At 46.9% G+C, this 24,618-nt stretch overlaps 2 protein-coding genes and 1 pseudogene across 5 annotated transcripts in view; 1 reads left to right on the top strand and 2 right to left on the bottom strand.

The window, feature by feature from the left end:
• LOC139273401 (zinc finger protein 432-like) overlaps nucleotides 1-3,572 on the bottom strand; it is an 82,069-nt gene extending 78,497 nt beyond the window's left edge. For all 4 annotated transcript variants that reach the window (XM_070890274.1, XM_070890275.1, XM_070890271.1 and 1 more), the window contains exons 1-2: nucleotides 3,391-3,572; nucleotides 1,393-1,455 (exon numbers count right to left, since the gene is read on the bottom strand). The gene's annotated coding sequence lies outside the window, so the exon portion shown is untranslated. The remainder of the gene's footprint in view (nucleotides 1-1,392; nucleotides 1,456-3,390) is intronic.
• LOC139273419 (histone H2A) overlaps nucleotides 1-24,618 on the bottom strand; it is a 605,799-nt gene that overhangs the window by 288,545 nt on the left and 292,636 nt on the right. The gene's annotated exons all lie outside the window — the stretch shown is intronic.
• Nucleotides 1-24,618, top strand: part of LOC139273441 (zinc finger protein 721-like) — a 460,657-nt pseudogene that overhangs the window by 272,796 nt on the left and 163,243 nt on the right.

The raw sequence follows: 24,618 nt of genomic DNA, 5'->3' as shown, positions 1-24,618 counted from the left end.
ATGTTCCATAGAATCTAGAATTGTCTGTTCTATACTTAGTGATGAGTTCTGTAATCTCCTTTTACAGGATATTAGAAGGGGAGATTTTCAGACTGGAAACAGAAACCAAACATCACGTCAAGATCTGACAGTTACTTGATTCCTCAGGCCTTTGAATGTGGCAGGAGAATTATTTGCTTGTTCTGTCTTTGAGAAAATATTTCACAAATCGGCATGACTGGAAAAGCACTGAGACACACACATCCACGTGAGTGTTCCAGTGCACTGACTGTGGAAGGAGCTTTAACCAGTTACACAACCTGAAAAAACATTGCACCATTCACAGCACGGAGAAACCATTACATGTGTTGTGTGTGTGGACGAGGCTTCAACTGATCATCCAACCATGGAGAGTCACAAGGACACCTGCACCATGGAGAAACCGTGGAAATGTGGGGACTGTGGAAAGGGATTCAGTTACCCGTCTGAGCTGGAAACTCATCGATGCAGTCACACCGGGGAGAGGCCATTCACCTGCCCCATGTGTGGGAAGGGATTCACTCGGTCATCCCATCTGCTGAGGCACCAGCGAGTTCACACTGGGGAGAGGCCGTTCATCTGCTCTGACTGTGGGAAGCTTTTCATTCAGTCATCCAACCTGCTGACACACCAACAAGTTCACACTGGGGCGAGCCCATTCACTTGCTCCATGTGTGGAAAGGGATTCCCTTCATCATCAACCCTGCTGACACACCAGCGAGTTCACACTGGGGAGAGGCCATTCACCTGCTCTGAGTGTGGGAAGGGATTCACTCAGTCATCCAACCTGCTGACACACCAGCAAGTTCACACTGGGGAGAGACCGTTGACCTGCTCTGAGTGTGGGAAGGGATCCACTAGTTCATTTAACCTTCTAACACACCAGCAAGTTCACACCAGGGAGAGCCTATTCACCTGTTTGGAGTGTGGGAAGCGATTCACTCAGTCATCCAGACTTCTTACTCACCAGCAAATTCACACTGGGGAGAGGCCGTTCACCTGCTCAGAGTGTGGGAAGGGATTCACTCATTCATCCATCCTGTGACACAGCAGCATGTTCACAAGTGACTGCAGGGGTGGGAGTCTACTGTTATTGCTGATGTTAAGCACATCCCGGCTGAACCATGTTCATTCTGACAGTTGGGGTTTGTTTCTGCTGATATTAATGACTCCTGTAACTGGGCTGTTGTTTAATATTTTGATATTTCAAATAAAACAGTGTGTCGATATTTAATGTCTCCAAGATAAGAGGAGACTAATTTATGTCCTGTTTCTGACTGCTCTATTTTGGGCCTTTTTTCAATTCTAACTCTACATTATTTCAGTTCTCAAACCTGTTCGTTAATCTCAGGGACAAGTCCCAGCTCCCCCTACCTTCCAGAGTGCCTCTCCTTGCCTTGGTATCCAGGGACGGTCTCGGTAACATGCCCGGGATCACTAAACACAAAACACAGTTTGTTAATCATGTTCAGCTACTGGACTTAACGTGTGCCTCACAGCATCTCTCTCACCTTCGCTGTGTGAATAGAGCAGCATGCCTGCAAACCTCGTCTTGAATTTAAATCCACTCAGCAAATGTATTTAACAAAATATGAACAAGTAAATACATCACGGCCCAATAATCCAACTCCTTATTGACAGCAGGAAGTCTGTTGTCTAACTCCTCGAGTGAACAAAATAAAGAGCCCAAATGTAAGAACCCCTCGAATCCTTTAATACCTTTCAAATTGTGACCAGTTCCTTATTGTAGAATTCTCTGTCCCTGTGGGAGTCAATATCGGTCAAAAACTGCTGATTGAAAACTTATAAAAAATGTTCTCTTTTTCAGCGTTTCAAGCTGACCTGTTCCTTCTCTGAGAATCTCCAAGGAGACTCTTTGATTTGAACACATCTCTCTTTTATATCCACCATTAGAGTTACGGGGAATTCGAATACATGACCACTCAAATTTAAAAGAGCCCATCAGTCATATACAGACTGAACCAAACACACAGCTCGGTGTCAGTATGAACTATTCCTCTCGCCAGCCTGTAAATGAAACCTGTAATACTGAGGCTAAAATTCCCCCTCCGTGTGCTGGGGGTGCAGGCAGTGCTGGGCAGAAGGAGCAGCAAACTGGCTTCAGAGCTGACTTTTTCCTTTCCCGGGGTTTTGCGATGAGCATATGCTGGGGCCCATTGAGCTTTCACTGCTCCTGACAGGGTAGATGAGAGAGGATGTTTCCCCTCATGGGGGAACCGAGGGGCCATAGTTTCAGAATAAGGGGTTGCCCATTTAAAACAGAAATTAGGAGGAATTTCTTCTCTGAGGGTGGTGAATCTTTGGAATTCTCTACCCCAGAGAGCTGTGGAGGATGGATCTTTGAACATATTTAAGTGATGATACAGATTTTTGAAGGAGAACGGAGTCAAGGGCTTTGGGGAGCGGGCAGGGAAGTGGAGTTGAGGCCAGGATCCCATCAGCCATGATCTTATTGAATGGCGGAGCAGGCTCAATGGGCCAAATGGCCTACTCCTGCTCCTATTTCTTAAGTTCTCTGGGATATTTCCAAGCATGTTCTCACTGCCCCTGGAATTCTAACGCATTGACCCCCTGGGTGTGAGGCCAGCACTCTGTGCCATTAAACACTGCAGTGAAGCCGAGTCCTGCAGCCACACAGTCACCAGGAGCAGTTGCTAACTGTCTTGAGTGACCTTGGGGCGATTAGTCCCACTTTTGGGCTGGTTGTGGTTTCTTCCCGCTTCCCGTTCCCTTGGATTGCATTTTTATTTGTTCCCTCTGGTTTGGTTTCACTTTCATTGCTGGACACACCACTCAAAGCACTTTGTCCGATCAGCCCCTGGGAATGAGCAGACTCCTCCCTCATTTCCCACACTGCACCGTCTCGCCTCCTCTTTCCCCCTTAGTTGTGTTCCACATTCTAGGCCCAGGCCCTTCCCCGGGGATTCTCAGTATGAACAGGGGAAGTGTGTTGAGACAGGATGTCCCAGCTCTCCTTCTCTTTCCCCCTTGGTTGTGTTCCACACTCTGGGCCTTGGGCCTTCCCCGGGGATTCTCAGTATGAACAGGGGGATGTGTGTTGAGACAGGATGTCCCAGCTCTCCTCCTTTAAAGGGACAAGGAGAGGACCCGCTGGGCTGAATGGCCCTGCTTTATGACATCACTGCAGTGCCTAGCAACCAACCTCCCTGAGCCGGAGCCGGAGCCGCAGGTTGTTGTTCGGGGCCTGAGGCCCACAGCGGGTGTGTGTGAAGTGGATAATGCGGAATGTTGTCTCTCGGACGGCGGGGCCTGTGCACGCACTCGGTGTGTGTGAAGCCCGCGGCCCCCCGGGATTTATTAACCCGCTCCCTCCCTCCGCCCATCTCTCACCTGCTGCCTCAGGCACAGCCGCCCCACCGCGCATGCTCAGCTCACATTGCCCGGGTGATTGACAGCAGCTCCGGACCAATAGAAAGAGCGCGGGCGGACTGGAGGATCGAGCGGACAGTTGGTGCTCCAACCAATCGGAGTGTGCGAGAGGCGGGGCTGAGCCTGGTTGTGGGCGGGGCCGAGCCCGGGTGTTGCGGCTAATGACCAGCCTGACGGACCTGGGCGGCGCCACAAGATGTTCCCCCGGGATCGCAGCAGCTTCTCACTCCCCGGCCGCGGGCCCTCAATAAGTTGCTAACCGGCCCAATGATTCAGGTCTGAACAGCAGAGGCTGCGGGATCCTTGTCCCATCCGTCAATCACATCATCCTGCTGAAGGAAAGTTCCAGAACAAACCGCCTCAAACTGCCCGCCCAGCACCACGTGGGCTCGGCCTGACGGACGGGAGCTCGGAATAATAGGAAGAGCCCCGGCGGAGATGGGCGGAGCGAGCTGGCGGCGGGTCCTCCAACCAATGGCGGCGCAGCAAGGGGGCGGGGCCTGGTGTCGAGCTCAGGTGTGCGGGGGCCGATTGTGACGCGCTGTCCCCAGGTGAGAGCAGCTGAGTGAGCCCAGAGCTGGGATTGGAATTTGGGAGAGGGGCCACAGTGAGCACAGAGCTGGGACTGGAATCTGGGAGAGTGAGCACAGAGCTGGGGCTGGAATCTGGGAGAGGAGAGCTGTGACTGGAATCTGGGAGAGGGGCCGCAGAGAGCTGGGGCTGGAGTCTGGGAAAGGGGCCACAGTGAGCCCAGAGCTGGGGCTGGAATCTGGGAGAGGGGCCACAGTGAGCCCAGAGCTTGGGCTGGAATCTGGGAGAGGGGCCACAGTGAGCACAGAGCTGGGGCTGGAATCTGGGAGAGGGGCCACAGAGAGCTGGGGCTGGAGTCTGGAAAAGGGGCCACAGTGAGTCCAGAGCTGGGGCTGGAATCTGGGAGAGGGGCCACAGTGAGCACAGAGCTGGGGCTGGAATCTGGGAGAGGAGCCACAGTGAGCACAGAGCTGGGGCTGGAATCTGGGAGAGGAGCCACAGTGAGCACAGAGCTGGGGCTGGAATCTGGGAGAGGGGCTACAGTGAGCACAGAGCTGGGGCTAGTCTGGGAAAGGGGCCACAGTGAGCCCAGAGCTGGGGCTGGAATCTGGGAGAGGGGCCACAGTGAGCACAGAGCTGGGGCTGGAATCTGGGAGAGGAGCCACAGTGAGCACAGAGCTGGGGCTGGAATCTGGGAGAGGAGCCACAGTGAGCACAGAGCTGGGGCTGGAGTCTGGGAAAGGGGCCACAGTGAGCCCAGAGCTGGGGCTGGAGTCTGGGAAAGGGGCCACAGTGAGCCCAGAGCTGGGGCTGGAATCTGGGAGAGGGGCCACAGTGAGCGGTCTTTCAAAGGGCCAGAGGGACATCAGCATCACCTGATAAGTTATTCAAATACACATTTCCTCCAGTATCAGAGACAGCCTCTGTCACATTGCAAAAACTGTTTAATAATGGCCCGGAATTTGTGGTCAGCAGTGAAGCAAATACTTTCACCCCCGGCCCCAAAGTAAGCTTCCCACAAAGATGTGGCAATCTCTGTGTCGAGATGTTCGTGTTTTCCGACGTGTTATTCAAATCAACAGAGTGCAGTGGGAATCCCCGAGCGCGAGCTGCTGTGATGTCAACAAGCTGCCTAAACAGCCAATCAAAACACAGAATTCTCAACACGAACAAAGAAGTGGATAAGCTCTATAAATGTTTACTTTTTAGAAAAATGTTACAACAAAACAAAGATTGGGGCTCCCATATGGGGAAACAGCGAACCTGAAATAAAGATGAACAAACTTTAAAAAAAGGCTTCTTAAATTTAATGTTTATTATAATGGATAAATTTAACACTGCACAATTTTATTCTTAAAACTGACTGATTTGACATTATCGCACTCACCAGGTGTCATGTCAGTTGATTCAACAAACTTACAAAGACACTTCAGTTGGGTATAAAACTTTATTTGTCCAAAGTCCATCCGAATTTAACCAAGCATCACAGTCTTAGCTAGACATCAATCCTACGACACCTGCTCTACCACAAGCCGTCAGTGATTACACCCTCATGACCCGAGTAGAACCTCGGCTGAGTCAAGGAGCTGGGCCCCGTTCTCCCAATATGATGGGTAACTAATTACATAGAATATACGGCACAGAAACAGGCCCTTCAGCCCAATCAATCCATGCCGGCATTTATGCTCCACTCGAACCTCCTCCCATCCTTCGATATCTGACACTATCAGCATAATCCTCTATTCCCTTCTCCCTCATGGTCTTGTCTAGCCTCCCCTGAAATGCATCTATATTATTTGCTTAAACCACTCCCTGTGGTAGCGAGTTCCACATTTTCACCATTCTTTGGGTAATGAAGTTACTTCAAAATTCTCTATTGGATTTCTTGGTGGCTATCTTATATTGATGGCCTCTAGTTATGCTCTTTGCCACAAGTGGGAACATTCTCTCTGTATCTACTCTATCAAAACCTTTCATAATTTTAAAATACCTCTATTCGGTCACCCCCCCCTCAGCTATCACCTTTCAAGAAAAAAGAAACTCAGCCTGTTCATCCTTTACTGATAAATATAACCTCACATTTCTGGTATCATCCTTGTAAATCTTTGTTGCACCCTCTCTATGCCTCTATAAACCTTTTTATAATATGCTGACCAGAATTATACACAAGCATGCTCCAACGAAGGTTCGATACAAGTTTAGCATTACTTCTCTACTTTTCAATTCTATCCCTCTATAAATAAACCCTAGTGCTTGGTTTGCTTTTTTATGGCCTTATCAACCTGCGTCGCTACTTTTAGTGATTCGTGTACTTGTATTTTTAAGTTCCCTTTGCTCTGCAACCCCATTTAGATACATATTTTCCATGCAATATGTGACCTCCTTATTTTTCTTAACAAAATCTTACACTTATCTGTATTGAAATCATTTACCAATTATATGTCCATTCTGCAAGTTTATTAAAGTCTTCTTGTAATGTGTTGCGTGTTGCTGTCATCCTCAGTATTGACTATTCCCTACACCCACCCCCCCAATTTTGTGGCATCCGCAAATTTATTCCCCTTAACCACCCCCCCCGCCCCACTTATATAATTGTTCCTGTGTATAACTCGGGTCTATGTATAACTCGGGTCAGTGAACATGAGAACACGGCAGTAGAACCACAGCTGCTTCAGAGACCCCTCTCTTATTTCCACTGTCTCAAGGTTGCAGACTGTTCACTCCTTTCTTTCTCCAGTGCCTTCTATCACCTCTCTGTCTCTGTCTTCACCTGATCTTCCTCTTCTGGCCGCTTTGCTCAGAAACTGTTTTCCCGAGGCTTTTGTGTCAGCAAAGCACTTGTGGGGCCACGAGACTGGCTCGACCTCAGGCTAACTTTGCTTACCCATGATGCTAGTGTTAGCCACTTTCTCGTTGTTTAGCACGAAATTCTGGCATAAAAGGAGCATTTATCTTCCAACAGACGTATATACAGAATATTAAACTCCAGCCTAATTATTCTGGGTTATTATCAGCATCAACAAACCCCCTAAAATACCATAATTAACATGGGTCAGGCCTGAGTGTGATTAATTGCAGAATCAGACCACTGCAGTGAAGTGTGAACTCGCTGGTGTCTCAGCAGGTCAGATGGACTGGTGAATCACTTTTCACTCAGGGCGCAGGGGAACGGCCTCTCCCCGGTGTGAATCCACTCATGTTTCAGAAGGCCGGATGATTGTGTACACGTCTTACCTCAATGAGAGGATTTGAACGGGCTCTCGTCAACGGTCTTTGGAGCTCCTGAAGCTCTTCTCACTGTCGGAACATTTAAACGGTGCCTCCTCGCTGTGAACTCGCTGGTGTCTCACCAGGGTCGCTGACCTCCCAAACCTCTTCCCGCAGTGAGAGCAGCTGAACGGCCTCTCCCCGGTTGATGCATCTTTAGTTCCTCAGTGCTTTTAAAGCTCTCTTGCATTCGGGGCATTTATAGGGTCTCTCATCAGTGTGAACTCGCTGGTGCACATGCAGGTAGGATAAATGAGTGAATGCCCTCCCACACACGGAGCAGGAGAACGGTCTCTCCCCGGTGTGAATCTGCTGGTGTGTCAGCAGATTGAATGACTGAGTAATCGCTTCCCACATACTGAGCAGGTGAACGGCCTCTCCCCAGTGTGAACTCGCTGGTGTACCAGCAGGGCGGATGAACAAGTGAATCGCTTCCCACACACGGAGCAGATGAACGGCCTCTCCCCAGTGTGAACTCGCTGGTGTATCAGCAGGGCGGATGAACAAGTGAATCGCTTCCCACACACGGAGCAGATGAACGGCCTCTCCCCAGTGTGAACTCGCTGGTGTACCAGCAGGGCGGATGAACACGTGAATCGCTTCCCACACACGGAGCAGGTGAACGGCCTCTCCCCAGTGTGAATTCGCTGGTGTACCAGCAGCGCGGATGAACAAGTGAATCGCTTCCCACACACGGAGCAGATGAACGGCCTCTCCCCAGTGTGAACTCGCTGGTGTACCAGCAGGGCGGATGAATGAGTGAATCGTTTCCCACATACTGAGCAGATGAATGGCCAGTGTGACAGCGCTGGTGCTGCATCGGGTTGCTGGACCATTTAAAGCTCTGCTCACAGTCAGAGCATTGAAAAGGTCTCTCCTCGCTGTGAACCAGCTCGTGTGACAACAGATTGTAAGACTGTGTAAACCTCTTCTCACAGTGAGAGCAGGCGAACGGTCTCTCCCCGGTGTGAACTCGCTGGTGTCTCAGCAGTTTCCACGAGTGGTTAAATCCCTTCATGCACACGGAGCAGATAAATGGCCATTTTCCGGTGTAACTGTGTTGATGAGTTTTTAGCTGAGACACAGAATTTACTCTCGTCCCACAGTTCCCACACACGGAGCAGGTGAACGGCCTCTCCCCAGTGTGAACTCGCTGGTGTACCAGCAGGGCGGATGAACAAGTGAATCGCTTCCCACACACGGAGCAGGTGAACGGCCTCTCCCCAGTGTGAATTCGCTGGTGTACCAGCAGCGCGGATGAACAGTACGGCTGCACTTGTGTCTCCCCAGGCTGGATGGTCGACTGAAGGAGTGTCCACAAAGGGAACACGCCTAAGGTTTGTCCGTTCTCTGATTGCTGCTTTCCGCTTCCATATGCCGACAATATTCAGGCCCTGACTCTGTCAGATCTTGATGTGATCTTTGCTTTAATCTTCCCTTCTGCACGTCCTCTCCATGTAATGCCCTGACATTACTAATGACTGTAAGTGCAGGAGAGAATTTCAGAATACACAATTTTCAATCTTACATTTTCTTTATGTTCCGCCCAAAATTGCTCTCCCTCCTCTCTGCACTGAAATCAAGATGTACCACTGTCCCTTAACAACAACAACAACTTGTATTTATATAGCACCTTCAATGTAGTAAAACGTCCCAAGGCATTTTACAGGAGTATTACAACACAAACAATTTGACACTGAGCCACACAAGGAGAAATTAGGGCAGTTGATGTAGGTTTTAAGAAGCATCTTAAAGCAGGAAAGAGAGGTAGAGAAGCAAAAGTTTAGGCAGGGAGTTCCAGAGCTTAGGGCCCAGGCAGCTGAAGGCACGGCCACCAATGGTTGAGTGATTATAATCAGGGATGCTCAAAAGGGCAGAATTAGAGGAGCAGAGACATCTCAGGAGGTTGTGGGGCTGGAGGAGATTACAAAGATAGGGAGGGACGAGGCCATGGAGAGATTTGAAAATGAGGAGAATTTTGAAATCAAGGTGTTGCTTAACCGGGAGCCAATGTCGGTCAGCGAGCACAGGGGAGATGGGTGAATGGGACTTGGTGCGAGTTCGGACATGGGCAGCCGAGTTTTGGATGACCACAAGTTTACGTTGGGTAGAAAGTGGGAGGCCAGCCAAGAGTGCATTGGAATAGTCAAGTCCAGAGGTACCAAAAGCATGCATGTAGGTTTCAGCAGCGGATGAGCTGAGGAAGGCGGAGACAGGCGATATTACAGAGATGGAAATAGGCGGTCCTAGTTAGACTGCGGATATGTGGTCGGAAGCTCATTTCCGGGATAAGTATGGCACCAAGGTTGCAAACAGTATGGTTCAGCCTCAGACAGATGCCAGGGAGAGGGATGGAGTCAGTGGCTAGGGAACAGAGTTTGTGACGGGGACCAAAAACAATGGCTTTGGTCTTCCCAATATTTAATTGGAGAAAATTTGTGCTCATCCAGGACAAGCAATCTGCCAATTTAGAGGCCATGGAGGGATTGAGAGAAGTGGTAGTGAGGTAGAGCTGGATGTCATCAGTGTACATATGGAAACTGTCGCTTTGTTTTTGGATAATATCATCAAGGGGCAGTATATAAATGAGAACTGGGGGCCAAGGATAGATCCTTGGGGGACACCATAGGTAATGATGCGGGAGCAGGAATTACATAGGATTACATCGGATTTACGACACAGAAGCAGGCCATTTGGCCCCACTAGATCCGCCAGAGTTAATGCTCCACTCGAGACTCCTCCCATCTTTCCTCATCTAAATCTATCTGCATAACCCTCGATTTCCTTCTCCCTCATATGCTTGTCTCGTCTCTCCTTAAATGTATCTATACTATTCACTTCAACCACTCCCTGTGGTAGTGAGTTCCACATTCTCACCACTCTTTGGGTAAAGAAGTTTCTTCTGAATTCCCTATTGGATTTCTTGTTGACTATCTTATATTGATAGCCTCTTGTTATGCTCTTCCCCAGTAGTAGAAACATTCTCTCTCTATCCACTCTATCAAAACCTTTCATAATTTAAAAGACCTCTATTAGGTCACTCCTTGGCCTTTTTCAATAGAAAAGAGACCCAACCTGTTCATCCTTTCCTGATATGTATACCCTCACATTTCTTGTATCATCCTTGTAAATCTTTTCTGCACCCTCTCCAGTGCCTCCATATCCTTTTTATATGGTGACCAGAACTGTATACAGTATTCTAAGTGTGGTCTGACCAAGGTTCAAAACAGGTTCAGCATAACTTCCCTACATTTCAACTCTATACCTCTAGAAATAAACCCGAGTGCTCAGTTTGCCTTTTTATGGCCTTGCTAACATGTGTCGTAACTTTTAGTGATTGGTGTATTTGTACTCTGAGATCTCTTTGTTCCTCTACCCCACCCAGACTCGCTCCCTTCCAGTAATAAGTGACCTCCCTATTCTTCCCACCAAAATGTAATACCTCACATTTATCTGTGTTGAACTACATTTACCAATTATATTCCCATTCTGCAAGTTTATTAATGTCCTCCTCTAATTTGTTACAGGCCTCCCCAGTATTGACTATTGCTCCCAATTTGGTGTCATCCGCAAATTTAGAAATTGTGTTTTTGATTCCAAAGTCTAAATCGTTAATGTAAATTGTGAACATGTGGTCCCAGCACTGATCCTTGTGGAACACCACTACCCACCTTCTCCCACTGTGGATAGCTACCCTTTACCCCTACTCTCTGCTTTCTGTCTTGAAGCCAGCGAGCTATCCATTCTGTTACTTGTCACCTGACTCTGAAGAGAAGCCACTGCAGGTAATTCTCTGGCTACAATTAGATAAGAATGGAACCAGGCAAGTGCACATCTACCCAGCAGGATGATGGTGGAGAGGCATTGGAGGAGGATGCAGTGGTCAACCGTATCAAAGGCTGCAGACAAGTCAAGAAGGATGAGAAGGGATAGTTTACCTTAGTCACAGTCACAAACAATGTCAGTTATGATTTTGATGAGAGCTGTTTTAGTACTATGGCAGGGTTGGAAACCTAATTTGATGGATTCAAACATGGAGTTGCGGGAAAGATGAGCATGGATTGGGAGGTGACAACATGTTGACGAACTTTGGAGAGGAATGGAAGGTTGGAGATGGGGCGGTAGTTTGCAAGAATGGAGGAGTCAAGGGTTGTTTTTTTGTGGAGCGGGGTGATGACAGATGTGAGGGAAAAGGGGACTGTACATAAGGGGAGAGAACCATTAACAATGGCAGTGGACATGGGAGCCAGAAAAGGAAGTTGGGTAGTCAGCATATTGGTGGGAATAGGGTCGAGGCAGCAGGAAGTAGGTCTCATGGACAAGATGAGCGTGGAGAAGTCATGAGGGGAAATTGGAGAGAAACTAGAAAAAGATACGAGTTCAGGGCTAGGGTAGGAGGGAAGTTCAGAGGAAGTTTGGCCCAGTGGGCTAGGGGGAGGAAGGGAAGTGGCAGAGGCGGCTGAACGGATGGTCTCAATCTTTGAGACAAAGGCGGCCATGAGCTCCTCTCACATTGTCGGAGGAGAGGGTGGAGACTGAGGAGAGCGGTTTAAGAAGACGGTTAGCCATGGACAATAGAAGCCGGAGTTTATCTTTACATTCCAGAATGACTCTGGAATAGTGTTCCTGGAATTAACCACAACACAGAGACAGAGACAGGGTCAATGAGTGCAGTGCATTTGATGTAGTCTATGTAGATTTCAGCAAGGCTTTTGATAAGGTCCCACATGGCTGACTGGTCATGGAAGTAAAAGCTCGTCAGATCCAGGGCAAAGTGTCAAGTTGGATCCAAAATTGGCTCAGAGGCAGGAAGCAGAGGGTAATGATTGATGGTTTTTTTTGTGACTGGAAGGCTGTTTCCAGTGGGGTTCCACAAAGCTCAGTACTGGAACCTTGCTTTTTGTGGTATATATCAATGATTTAGAATTAAATGTAGGGGGTATGATTAAGAAGTTTGCAGATGATACAAAAAATTGGCTGTGTGGTTGATAATGAAAAAGAGCGTTGTAGACTGCAGGAAGGTATCAATGGACTGGTCAGGTCGGCAGAACAGTGGCAAATGGAATTCAATCCGGAGAAGTGTGAGGTGATGCATTTGGGGAAGGCTAACAAGGCAAGGAAATACATAATAAATGGTAGGACACTGAGAAGCGTAGAGGGACTTTGGAGGGCATGTCCACAAATCCCTGAGGGTAGCAGGACAGATAGTACAGGGTACTTGCTTTTATTAGCCGAGGTAGCATACAAGAGCCAGGGAGGTTACACTTGAACTGTATAAAACACTAGTTAGGCCACAGCTAGAGTACTGTGTGCAGTTCTGGTCACCACATTACAGGAACGATGTGATTGCACTAGATAAGGTACAGAGGAGATTTACGAGGATGTTGCCTGGACTGCAGAATTTTAGCTACGAGGAAAGATTGGATAGGCTGGGGTTGTTTTCTTTGGAACAGAGGAGGCTGAGGGGAGACCTTATTGAGGTGTATAAAATTATGAGGGGCCTCGATAGAGTGGATAGGAAGGACCTATTTCCCTTAGCAGAGGGGTCAACAACCAGGGGGCATAGATTTAAAGTAATTGGTAGGAGGTTTAGAGGAGTTTTGAGGGGAAGTGTTTTCACCCAGAGGATGGTGGGGGTCTGGAACTCACTGCCTGAAAGGGTGGTAGAGGCAGAAACCCTCTTCACTTCTAAATAGTACTTGGATGTGCACTTGAAGTGCAGTAATATGGATCAAGAGCTGGAAAGTGGGATTAGGCTGGATAAATGCTTGTCGGCCGGCACTGACATGATGGGCTGAATGGCCTCCTTCCGTGCCATAAATTTCTATATAATGATCATGAGGAAGTTTAAAAAAAACAGTCCCTGACCAGAGATTGCTGGATGCTGACACTCGTTGCTCACAAAGATAGCATGTCCCATTCCTCAGGCTGTAGGAATTCACAGAACAATGGCAATGTATCTTGGAGCAGAGACGGTTAAGTGGAGATGTGATAGAGGTGCTTTTTTTTTTTTTTAGAGCAAACAAGGAGAAAATATTGTCAGTGGAAGGATGGCTGGTAATGAGAAGACACAGATTTTAGATAATTGGCAAAAGAATCCAGAGGGGGAATGAGGAGACAGTTTTTATGCAGTGAGTTTTTATGATTTGGAATGCACTGCCTGAATGGTTGGCAGAAACAGATTCAATATTAACTTTCAAAAGGGAATTGGATATATAGTTGAAAGCAGAAATTTGGGGGGCTGTGAGGAAAGAGCAGGGGAGCGGGACTAATTACGTAGCTCTTTCAGAGAGCTGGCATCAGCATGATGGGCCGAAAGGCATCCTACTGTGCTCTGATTCTGTAACATCAGCTCCTCTCTGCACACTAGCACGGAGAGAACATGGAAGAATCTTTAAATCCAGCCCACTTATTGGGGACTCTTAACATTAACAAGCCCCAGTTGCCTGAATGTGTTCAGTCCTGGATGTGTTTAAAAGCACTGAAAATAATGCAATTGAACCACTGCAGTCATGATGTGGAAATTCTGGTGTGTCAGCAGGTGAGATACCCCAGTGAATCCCTTTCCACACACTGAGGTTGACTTGAATGATCCAGGGTCCAAGGGTTTTGGACACCAGGTAATCAAGCTCACAAGAACACAGATTGTGATAATTCCCTCAGTCTGCAGAATAGAAGTACAGTGGCTTCACAGGCGATCTTCTGGAGTCTGTTCCAACTGACAATGGCTTAAATTCAGGGAATGGGATTGTTTGGACCTATCCGTTGACCGTCTCCTGAACTCCTGTTAATTCCGGGAGTTTTGTCCATCTGTGACCAGACTATAACCACAAGCCCATCTGGTTATCGCACCTATACGGTTCCTGAGGTTATTATTAGATTCACACCCAGACACTGGGCCTTTACTTGTCTAGCACTTCATCCCATAACACGGGTCCAGGGGCTCAGTAATGTTTCATTCCTCAGAAAATCATCATCATCATAAGCAGTTCCTCGGGGTCGATGATGACTTGCTTCCAGACCACAAATGAGCACCCAGGTGACCGATGAATTCATTTTAAACGGTTTAAACATTTTAAAATGCCTGTGCCTGAATTCTTTTAATGTGAGCTGGCCGTTGTACACCAGCCACCACACGGGCAGGACGGAGCAAGGTCTTGGTCCAGTGGTAAGGGGATCCAAGCAACTGGAGACCAGGCTCCGCCACATGTGCCAATACATACACACAATCTCAAACATACTCCTACTGTCCTCCTTCCTCCCTCCTTCCACAGGGCCCCTCTCTATCTCTATATCCCTGGATCCTTCCACAGGGCCCCTCTCTATCTCTATATCCCTGGATCGTTCCACAGGGCCCCTCTCTATCTCTACATCCCTGGATCTTTCCATAGGGCCCCTCTCTATATCCCGGGATCCTTCCACAGGGCCCCTCTCTATCTCTATATCCCTGGATCTTTCCACAGGACCCCTCTCTATCTCTATATCCCTGGATCATTCCACAGGACCCCTCTCTATCCCTATATCCCTGGATCTTTCCACAGGGCCCCTCTCTATCTCTATATCCCGGGATCATTCCACAGGACCCCTCTCTATCTATATATCCCTGGATCATTCCACAGGACCCCTCTCTATCTCTATATCCCTGGATCTTTCCACAGGGCCTCTCTATCTCTATATCCTTGCATCTTTCCACAGGAACCCTCTTTATCTCTATATCCCTGGATCCTTCCACAGGGCCCCTCTCTATCTCTATATCCCTGGATCTTTCCACAGGACCCCTCTCTATCTCTATATCCCTGGACCCTTCCACAGGGCCCCTCCCTATCTCTATATCCCTGGATCCTTCCACAGGGCCCCTCTCTATCTCTATATCCCTGGATCTTTCCACAGGGCCCCTCTCTATCTCTATATCCCTGGATCATTCCACAGGACCCCTCTCTATCTCTATATCCCTGGATCTTTCCACAGGGCCACTCTCTCTCTATATCCATGGATCATTCCACAGGACCCCTCTCTATCTCTATATCCCTGGATCATTCCTCAGGACCCCTCCCTATCTCTCTATCCCTGGATCCTTCCACAGGACCCCTCTCTATCTCTATATCCCTGCATCCTTCCACAGGGTCCCTCTCTATCTCTATATCCCTGGATCCTTCCACAGGGCCCCTCTCTATCTCTATATCCCTGGATCCTTCCACAGGACCCATCTCTATCTCTATATCCCTGGATACCATTAACTAACAATATTATCGATCTCAGTCTTGAAAGCTCCAATTATCCCAGCATTCACAGCCTTTTGGGGAGATAATTCCAGTTTTTTTTATAGCCTTTTATATGAAAAAGTGTTTCCTGATTTCCCTCCTAAATGGCCTAGCTCTAATTTTAAGATTATTTCCCTTCATGATAAAATAGTTTCTCCATATCTAACCTATCGAATCCTTTTAACATTTAAACACGCTAATCTGTAGCTCAATGTTTTTATTTACTTGATATTGGCACTAATGTGGATCAGAACTGTGCCCCCTATATTCTAGGAAAAGGCAAGGTTTCTGGGAGAAATGACTATGTTGAACTGAGGACTGTACACAGCTGGGTTATATCATTGTGTTGTAATCAATGCTCCTATCACAGTGTCCTGACCTAACTCTCATTACTTTCCACAACTTCAAACCATTAGCTTCCTCTTACAACCAGGCTTTAAAAAACCCAAGCTCGGTGGCACCAATTACTTCCTGATTTATTTTGCTTTCTAATGTTTTTAACCATCCTTTGTTCCTGTGTATCTCAAACCATGAATTTCTCAACAAGAAAAAATGAGCTTGTTAGCTGTAGTTAAAGCTTTGATACTTAACTCACTCCAACTGTTTTTTTTTAAACTTTGTTTTAAAATGAGAGGACCTGCTCATACTTTTTTTTAAAGTGAAAATTAGCAGCGATAATTAACGTCTGCGTTTGTAATCATAGGTCAGATATTTGAAGTGTTTTACGTCTCTTGTTTTCTCATCCCTATAAATAGTTTCAGAACTTGTTAACGTGAAGTATTGCCATGAAGGAACACAGTGCTAAGTTGTTTATACTGTTGGTTGCTAATCCAAAGCTGCAATTATCTTGCAGCTCCGATAACTTCATTTATTTTAATATCATCAGAACAAGTAAAGCATAACGACATACTGCTCAGCTTAACAGAAGCTCAACATATTTCTGGCGCCATAAATATAAGATAGTCACTAATAAATCCAGGAGGAAACTCAGGAGAAACTTCTTTACTCAGAGAGTGGTTAGAATGTGGAACTCGCTACCACAAAGAGTCGTTGAGGTGAATAGCACAGATGCATTTAAGGGGAAGCCAGATAAACACAAGGGACAAAGCTATACAAAGTTATTTTCATCGGGTTAATTAAAGTAGGGTCAAATAAAGTAGGGTCAAAAGAGGTTCGAGTGGAGCATAAACACCAGTATAGACTGGTTGGGCCGAATGGCCTGTTTCTGTGCTGTATATTCTATGTAATAGCATGAAAAGTCAAATAAAGGGAATTATCAGCACAACAGTTTGAAAGATTATCAGCAGTACAAGAATTTGTAAAACATTCATCCGTTCCATGTTCACGTGGGCCCAGCTTTCTGCAGGGCCCTGTGTTACAGAACAGTGTGAACTCGCTGGTGTGTCAGCAGAGTCAAGGACCGAGGGAATTCTTTCCCACACACAGAGCAGGTGAACAGTCTCTTTCCCGCTCTCTCCAGCTGGTGTCTCTTCAGCTCCTGGGACCGTTTAAACTTTTTTCCCAATGCCCGAACGTTTCACTGACCTGTTCCCAGTGTGAACTCGCTGGTGTGTCCGCAGGTGGGTCGGCCGAGTGAATCGCTTCCCACACACAGAGCAGATGAACGGCCTCTCCCCAGTGTGAACTCGCTGGTGTGTCAGCAGAGTCGAGGACTGAGTGAAGTTCTTCCCACACACAGAGCAGTGAAATGGTCTGTCCCCACTGTGATCACGCTGGTGTGCCATCAGATTCCCGAAGCTTTTAAAGCTCTTCCCACAGTCAGAACATTTAAAAGGTCTCTTATCAGTGTGAACAAGCTGGTGTCCTTTCAGATTCCCGGAGCTTTTAAAGCTCTCCCCACAAACAGAACATGTGAACGGCCTCTCATCAGTGTGAACTCGCTGGTGTCCCTTCAGATCCCCAGAGCTTTTAAAGCTCTTCCCACAGTCAGAACATGTAAATGGTCTCTTATCAATGTGAGTTCGCCGGTGTGTCATCAGGTGGGATGTCCGAGTGAATCTCTTCTCACACACGGATCAGGTGAACGGCCTCTCCCCAGTGTGAGCACGCTGGTGTGTCAGCAGGGTGGAGGAGAGACTGAATCTCTTCTCACACACGGAGCAGGTGAACGGCCTCTCCGCAGTGTGAGCACGCTGGTGTGTCAGCAGGGTGGAGGAGAGACTGAATCTCTTCTCACACACGAAGCAGGTGAACGGCCTCTCCCCAGTGTGAGCACGCTGGTGTGTCAGCAGGGTGGAGGAGAGACTGAATCTCTTCTCACACACGGAGCAGTGAAACGGCCTCTCCCCAGTGTGAGCACGCTGGTGTGTCAACAGGTTCCCGAAGCTTTTAAAGCTCTTCACACAGTCAGAACATTTAAATAGTCTCTCGTCAGTGTGAACATTCTGGTGTGTCAGCAGGCTGGATGACTGTTTGAATCCCTTCCCACACATGGAGCAGGTGAACGGTCTCTGTCCAGCTCCCTCCAGCTGGAATCGCTTCAGCTCCTGAGACCTTTTAAAGCTTTTCCCACGGTCAGAATGTTTCACCGGCATGTCCCCCCCGTGAACTCACTGGTGCCTCAGCAGGTGGGATGACTGAATGAACTCCTTCCCGCACACGGAGCAGGTGAACAGAATCTTTCTTGTTCTCTCCAGCTGATGTCCCTTCAGATCCTGGGAACTTTTAAATCTCGTTCCAAAGTCAGAATATTTAATTGGTCTCTCATCACTGTGCATAAACTGATGTCTCAGGAGGGTGGAAGAATAAGTGAATCGTTTCAAAAACACGGAGCAGGTCAACCGACCCTCATCAGAGTGGACATGCTGGTGTCTCAGCAGCACGGATGGTGCAATTAATCCCTTCCCACTAATGGAGCGGGTTAACGGTCTCTCCCTACTGCAAATTCACTGGTGTTAATCACAGCGGATGATCGAGTGAATCCCGTCCCTCATACGGGCAGGTGAACAGGCTCCCCCAGTGTCTCGGCGCTGGTGTCTCTTTGGGTACTTGTAGATTTTGAAGGTCTTCCCATAATCAGATTTAAAAGGTCTGTCATGAGTGTGAACTCGCTAATATGCCAGATGATTCGAGGACCGATTGAATTAGGTCCTGATGAATCGAGTGACTCTGTCAGATCTTGACGTGATGTTTGTTTTGAGTTTACTGTCGGTAAATGCTCCTCTTCTAAAACCCTGTAAAAGGAGTGCAGATAAAATTCAATACAGTTGAGGTGGTCCATTTTGGTAGGATAAATGAGAGACAATACATTCCAAATGGTACAATGTTAACAGGATGGAAGAAGAGAGAGATCTGGGGATGCCTGTGCAAAATTCTTTGGAGGTGGCAGGGCAGGTGAACAAAGCCAGGAATTGATGCTAAATCTATATAAAACACTACTGCATCTCGCTCTCATAGAAAACATAGAAACATAGAAACATAGAAAATAGGTGCAGGAGCAGGCCATTCAGCCCTTCTAGCCTGCACCGCCATTCAACGAGTTCATGGCTGAACATGAAACTTCAGTACCCACTTCCTGCTTTCACGCCATACCCCTTGATCCCCCGAGTAGTAAGGACTTCATCTAACTCCCTTTTGAATATATTTAGTGAATTGGCCTCAACTACTTCCCGTGGTAGAGAATTCCACAGGTTCACCACTCTCTGGGTGAAGAAGTTTCTCCTTATCTCGGTCCTAAATGGCTTACCCCTTATCCTTAGACTGTGACCCCTGGTTCTGGACTTCCCCAACATTGGGAACATTCTTCCTGCATCCAACCTGTCCAAACCCGTCAGAATTTTAAACGTTTCTATGAGGTCCCCTCTCACTCTTCTGAACTCCAGTGAATACAAGCCCAGTTGATTCAGTCTTTCTTGATAGGTCAGTCCCACCATCCCGGGAATCAGTCTGGTGAATCTTCGCTGCACTCCCTCAACAGCAAGTATGTCCTTCCTCAAGTTAGGAGACCAAAACTGTACACAATACTCCAGGTGTGGCCTCACCAAGGCCCTGTACAACTGTAGCAACACCTCCCTGCCCCTGTACTCAAATCCCCTCGCTATGAAGGCCAACATGCCATTTGCTTTCTTAACCGCCTGCTGTACCTGCATGCCAACCTTCAATGACTGATGTACCATGACACCCAGGTCTCGTTGCACCTTCCCTTTTCCTAATCTGTCACCATTCAGATAATAGTCTGTCTCTCTGTTTTTACCACCAAAGTGGATAACCTCACATTTATCCACATTATACTTCATCTGCCACGCATTTGCCCACTCACCTAACCTATCCAAGTCACTCTGTAGCCTCATAGCATCCTCCTCGCAGCTCACACTGCCACCCAACTTAGTGTCATCCGCAAATTTGGAGATACTACATTTAATCCCTTCGTCTAAATCATTAATGTATAATGTAAACAGCTGGGGCCCCAGCACAGAACCCTGCGGTACCCCACTAGTCACTGCCTGCCATTCCGAAAAGTACCCATTTACTCCTACTCTTTGCTTCCTGTCTGACAACCAGTTCTCAATCCACGTCAGCACACTACCCCCAATCCCATGTGCTTTAACTTTGCACATTAATCTCCTGTGTGGGACCTTGTCGAAAGCCTTCTGAAAGTCCAAATATACCACATCAACTGGTACTCCTTTCTCCACTTTATTGGAAACATCCTCAAAAAATTCCAGAAGATTTGTCAAGCATGATCTCCCTTTTACAAATCCATGCTGACTTGGACCTATCATGTCACCATTTTCCAAATGCGCTGCTATGACATCCTTAATAATTGATTCCATCATTTTACCCACTACTGAGGTCAGGCTGACCGGTCTATAATTCCCTGCTTTCTCTCTCCCTCCTTTTTTAAAAAGTGGGGTTACACTGGCTACCCTCCACTCGATAGGAACTGATCCAGAGTCAATGGAATGTTGGAAAATGACTGTCAATGCATCCGCTATTTCCAAGGCCACCTCCTTAAGTACTCTGGGATGCAGTCCATCAGGCCCTGGGGATTTATCGGCCTTCAATCCCATCAATTTCCCCAACACAATTTCCCGACTAATAAAGATTTCCCTCAGTTCCTCCTCCTTAATAGACCCTCTGACCACTTTTATATCCGGAAGGTTGTTTGTGTCCTCCTTAGTGAATACTGAACCAAAGTACTTGTTCAATTGGTCTGCCATTTCTTTGTTCCCCGTTATGACTTCCCCTGATTCTGACTGCAGGGGACCTACGTTTGTCTTTACTAACCTCTTTCTCTTTACATACCTATAGAAACTTTTGCAATCCGCCTTAATGTTCCCTGCAAGCTTCTTCTCGTACTCCATTTTCCCTACCCTAATCAAACCCTTTGTCCTCCTCTGCTGAGTTCTAAATTTCTCCCAGTCCCCAGGTTCGCTGCTATTTCTGGCCAATTTGTATGCCACTTCCTTGGCTTTAATACTATCCCTGATTTCCCTAGATAGCCACGGTTGAGCCACCTTCCCTTTTTTATTTTTACGCCAGACAGGAATGTACAATTGTTGTAATTCATCCATGCGTTCTCTAAATGTCTGCCATTGCCCATCCACAGTCAACCCCTTAAGTATCATTAGCCAATCTATCTTAGCCAATTCATGCCTCATACCTTCAAAGTTACCCTTCTTTAAGTTCTGGACCATGGTCTCTGAATTAACTGTTTCATTCTCCATCCTAATGCAGAATTCCACCATATTATGGTCACTCTTCCCCAAGGGGCCTCGCACAATGAGATTGCTAATTAATCCTCTCTCATTACACAACACCCAGTCTAAGATGGCCTCCCCCCTAGTTGGTTCCTCGACATATTGGTCTAGAAAACCATCCCTTATGCATTCCAGGAAATCCTCCTCCACCGTATTGCTTCCAGTTTGGCTAGCCCAATCTATGTGCATATTAAAGTCACCCATTATAACTGCTGCACCTTTATTGCATGCACTCCTAATTTCCTGTTTGATGCCCTCCCCAACATCACTACTACTGTTTGGAGGTCTGTACACAACTCCCACTAACGATTTTTGCCCTTTAGTGTTCTGCAGCTCTACCCATATAGATTCCACATCATCCAAGCTAATGAAAGAACCTGCAAAAGGACATAGACAGGCTAAATGAGTGTGCAAAAATATGGCAGATGGAGTATAATGTTGGAAAGTGTGAGGTCATGCACTTTGGCAGAAAAAATTGAAGAGCAAGTTATTATTTAAATGGAGAAAAATTGCAAAGTGCTGCAGTACAGCGGGACCTGGGGGTACTTGTGCATGAAACACAAAAGGATAGTATGCAGGTACAGCAAGTGATCAGGAAGGCCAATGGAATTTTGGCCTTTATTGCAAAGGGGATGGAGTATAAAAGCAGGGAAGTCTTGCTACAGTTATACAGGGTATTGGTGAGGCCACACCTGGAATACTGTCTACAGTTTTGGTTTCCATTTTAAGAAAGGATATACTTGCTTTAGAGGCAGGTCAGAGAAGGTTCACTAGGTTGATTCTGGAGATGAGGGGGTTGACTTATGAGGAAAGGTTGAGTAGGTTGGGCCTCTATTCATTGGAATTCAGAAGAATGAGAGGTGATTTTATCGAAATGTATAAGATTATGAGGGGGCTTTACAAGGTGGATGCAGAGAGGATGTGTCCACTGATGGGGGAGACTCGAACTATGGAGCATAATCTTAGAATAAGGGGCCGCCCATTTAAAACAGAGATGAGGAGGAATTTCTTCTCTCGGAGGGTTGTAAACCTGTGGAATTCATTGCCTCAGAGTGCTGTGTAAGCTGGGACATTGAATAAATTTAAGACAGAGATAGACAATTTCTGAACCGATTAGGGAATAAGGTGTTATGGGGAACGGGCTGGGAAGTGGACCTGAGTCCATGATTGGATCAGCCATGATCGTATTAGTATTGTGTTCTGAGTACTGGTGAGGGCGAGGAATATAGCCAGGGCCAAATCCATGTCACCACGAGTGGCTCAGCTGTACAGCGGGGGAGGGAGGAAGGAGGAAGATAGGAAAAGCAATAGTAGTAGGGACTTCAATAGTCAGGGGAGCAGACAGGTGTTTCTGCGGCCACAGATGTGACTCCAGGATGGTATGTTGCCTCCCTGGTGTTAGGGTTAAGTATGTCACTGAATGGCTGCAGAACATTGTGAGGAGGGAGGGTGAACAGCCAGAGGTCGTGGTCCAAGTTGGTACCAACGACAGAGGTAGAAAAGGGATGAGATCCTGCAGGCATTATAGGGAGTTAGGAAAGAGATTAAAAAGCAGGACCTCAAAAGGAGTAATCTCCGGATTACTGCCGGTGCCATGCGCGAGCGAGTATAGAAATAGTAGGATAGAGCAGATGAATGCATGGCTGGAGAGATGCTTCAGATTCCTGGGGCATTAGGACCGTTTATGTGGGAGGTGGGACTTGTACAGGCCGGACGGGTTGCACCTCAACAGAACCGGCACCAATATCCCTGCGGGGAGGTTTGCAAGTGCTATTGGGGAGGGTTTAAACTAAGTTGGTCGGGGGATGGGCACCAGGATGTAACATTATAAAGAGGTAATAAAGGGCACAAAGGATTAGGAGAGACGGATAGCACCAAAGCAAGAAATAGTAAGGTATTAAATGGGGTAAGACTAAGAGAGAACACAGGATGGTCTAAGATGGGTTTATAGTGTATGTATGTAAACACATGAAGCATAGTAAACAAGGCTGGTGAGCTGGAGGGAATATGATGTCATGGCAATAACGGAGACCTGGCTCAAAAAGGGCAGGATTGGGTATTAAATATTCCTGGATATAGGAGTTCAGGAAAGATAGGGAAGGACAGATAGGAGGTGATGTGGCAGTATTGGTTAAGGAGAATGTTACAGTGCTGGAGAGAGAGGATGTCCTGGAGGGGGTCAAGGACAGAATCTATATGGCTATGGTTAAGAAATAATAGAGGTTACACAATAGATGTATTGTAAAGGCCACCAACTAGAGGGAAAAATATGGGACATGATGTACACCAGCACGGACACGATGGGACGAATAGCCCCATTTTGTGTCGTCATTTTTCTATGATTCTAAGGTTTATAAAAACATAAGAAATAGGAGCAGGAGTAGGCCATAGGGCCCCTCGAACCTGCTCCGCCATTTAATGCGAACATGGCTGATCCGATCAAGGACTCGGGTCCACTTCCCTGCCCGTTCTCCATAACCCCTTATCATTTAAGAAACTGTCTATTTCTGTTTTAAATTTATTCAATGCCCCGGCTTCCACAGCTCTCTGAGGCAGCGAATTCCACAGATTTACAACCCTGTGAGAGAAGAAATTTCTCATCTCAGTTTTAAATGGGCAGCCCCTTATTCTAAGATTATTCCCTCTAGTTCTAGTCTCCCCTATCAGTGGAAACATCCTCTCTGCTTGTCAAGCTCCCTCATAATCTTATATGTTTCGATAAGATCACCTTTCATTCTTCTGAACTCCAATGAGTAGAGGCCCAACCTACTCAACCTTTCCTCATAAGTCAAACCCCTCTTCTCCAGAATTAACCATGTGAACCTTCTCTGAACTGCCTCCAAAGCAAGTATATCCTTTCGTAAATATGGAAGCCAAAACTGTACGCAGTAATCTAGGTGTGGCCTCACCAATATCCTGTACATCTGTAGCAAGGCTTCCCTGCCTTTATACTCCATCCCCTTTGCAATAAAGGCCAAGATTCCATTGGCCTTCCTGATCACTTGCTGTACCTGCATATTAACCTTTTGTGTTTCATACACAAGTACCCCCAGGTCCCGCTGTACAGCAGCACTTTGCAATCTTTCTCCATTTAAATAATAACTTGCTCTTTGATTTTTCCTGCCAAAGTGCATGATCTCACACTTTCCAACATTATGGAGGAGCAAATTTGCAGAGAGATGCAAGAACTACAGAAGATTTCTGGTTCTGGGAATGAGGTAGGGCAAGTGGAGCAAGTGACACTGGGTGAACATTTAATGAACACCGATCTTATTATCATAAAGTTTAGATTAGCTATGGAAAAGAACAGGGAGTAATCTAGAATAAAAATACTAAATTGGAGGAATGCCAATTTCAGTGGGTGAGAATGGGGCATTTACAGCACAGGTTGGATACAGAATAAAACTTAC

This window comes from Pristiophorus japonicus, chromosome 9, assembly GCF_044704955.1.
Source record: "Pristiophorus japonicus isolate sPriJap1 chromosome 9, sPriJap1.hap1, whole genome shotgun sequence".
In the NCBI taxonomy this organism is placed as follows: domain Eukaryota; kingdom Metazoa; phylum Chordata; class Chondrichthyes; family Pristiophoridae; genus Pristiophorus; species Pristiophorus japonicus.
Note: the sequence above shows the minus strand (reverse complement) of the source record. Positions and strands in the feature narration are given on the sequence as shown.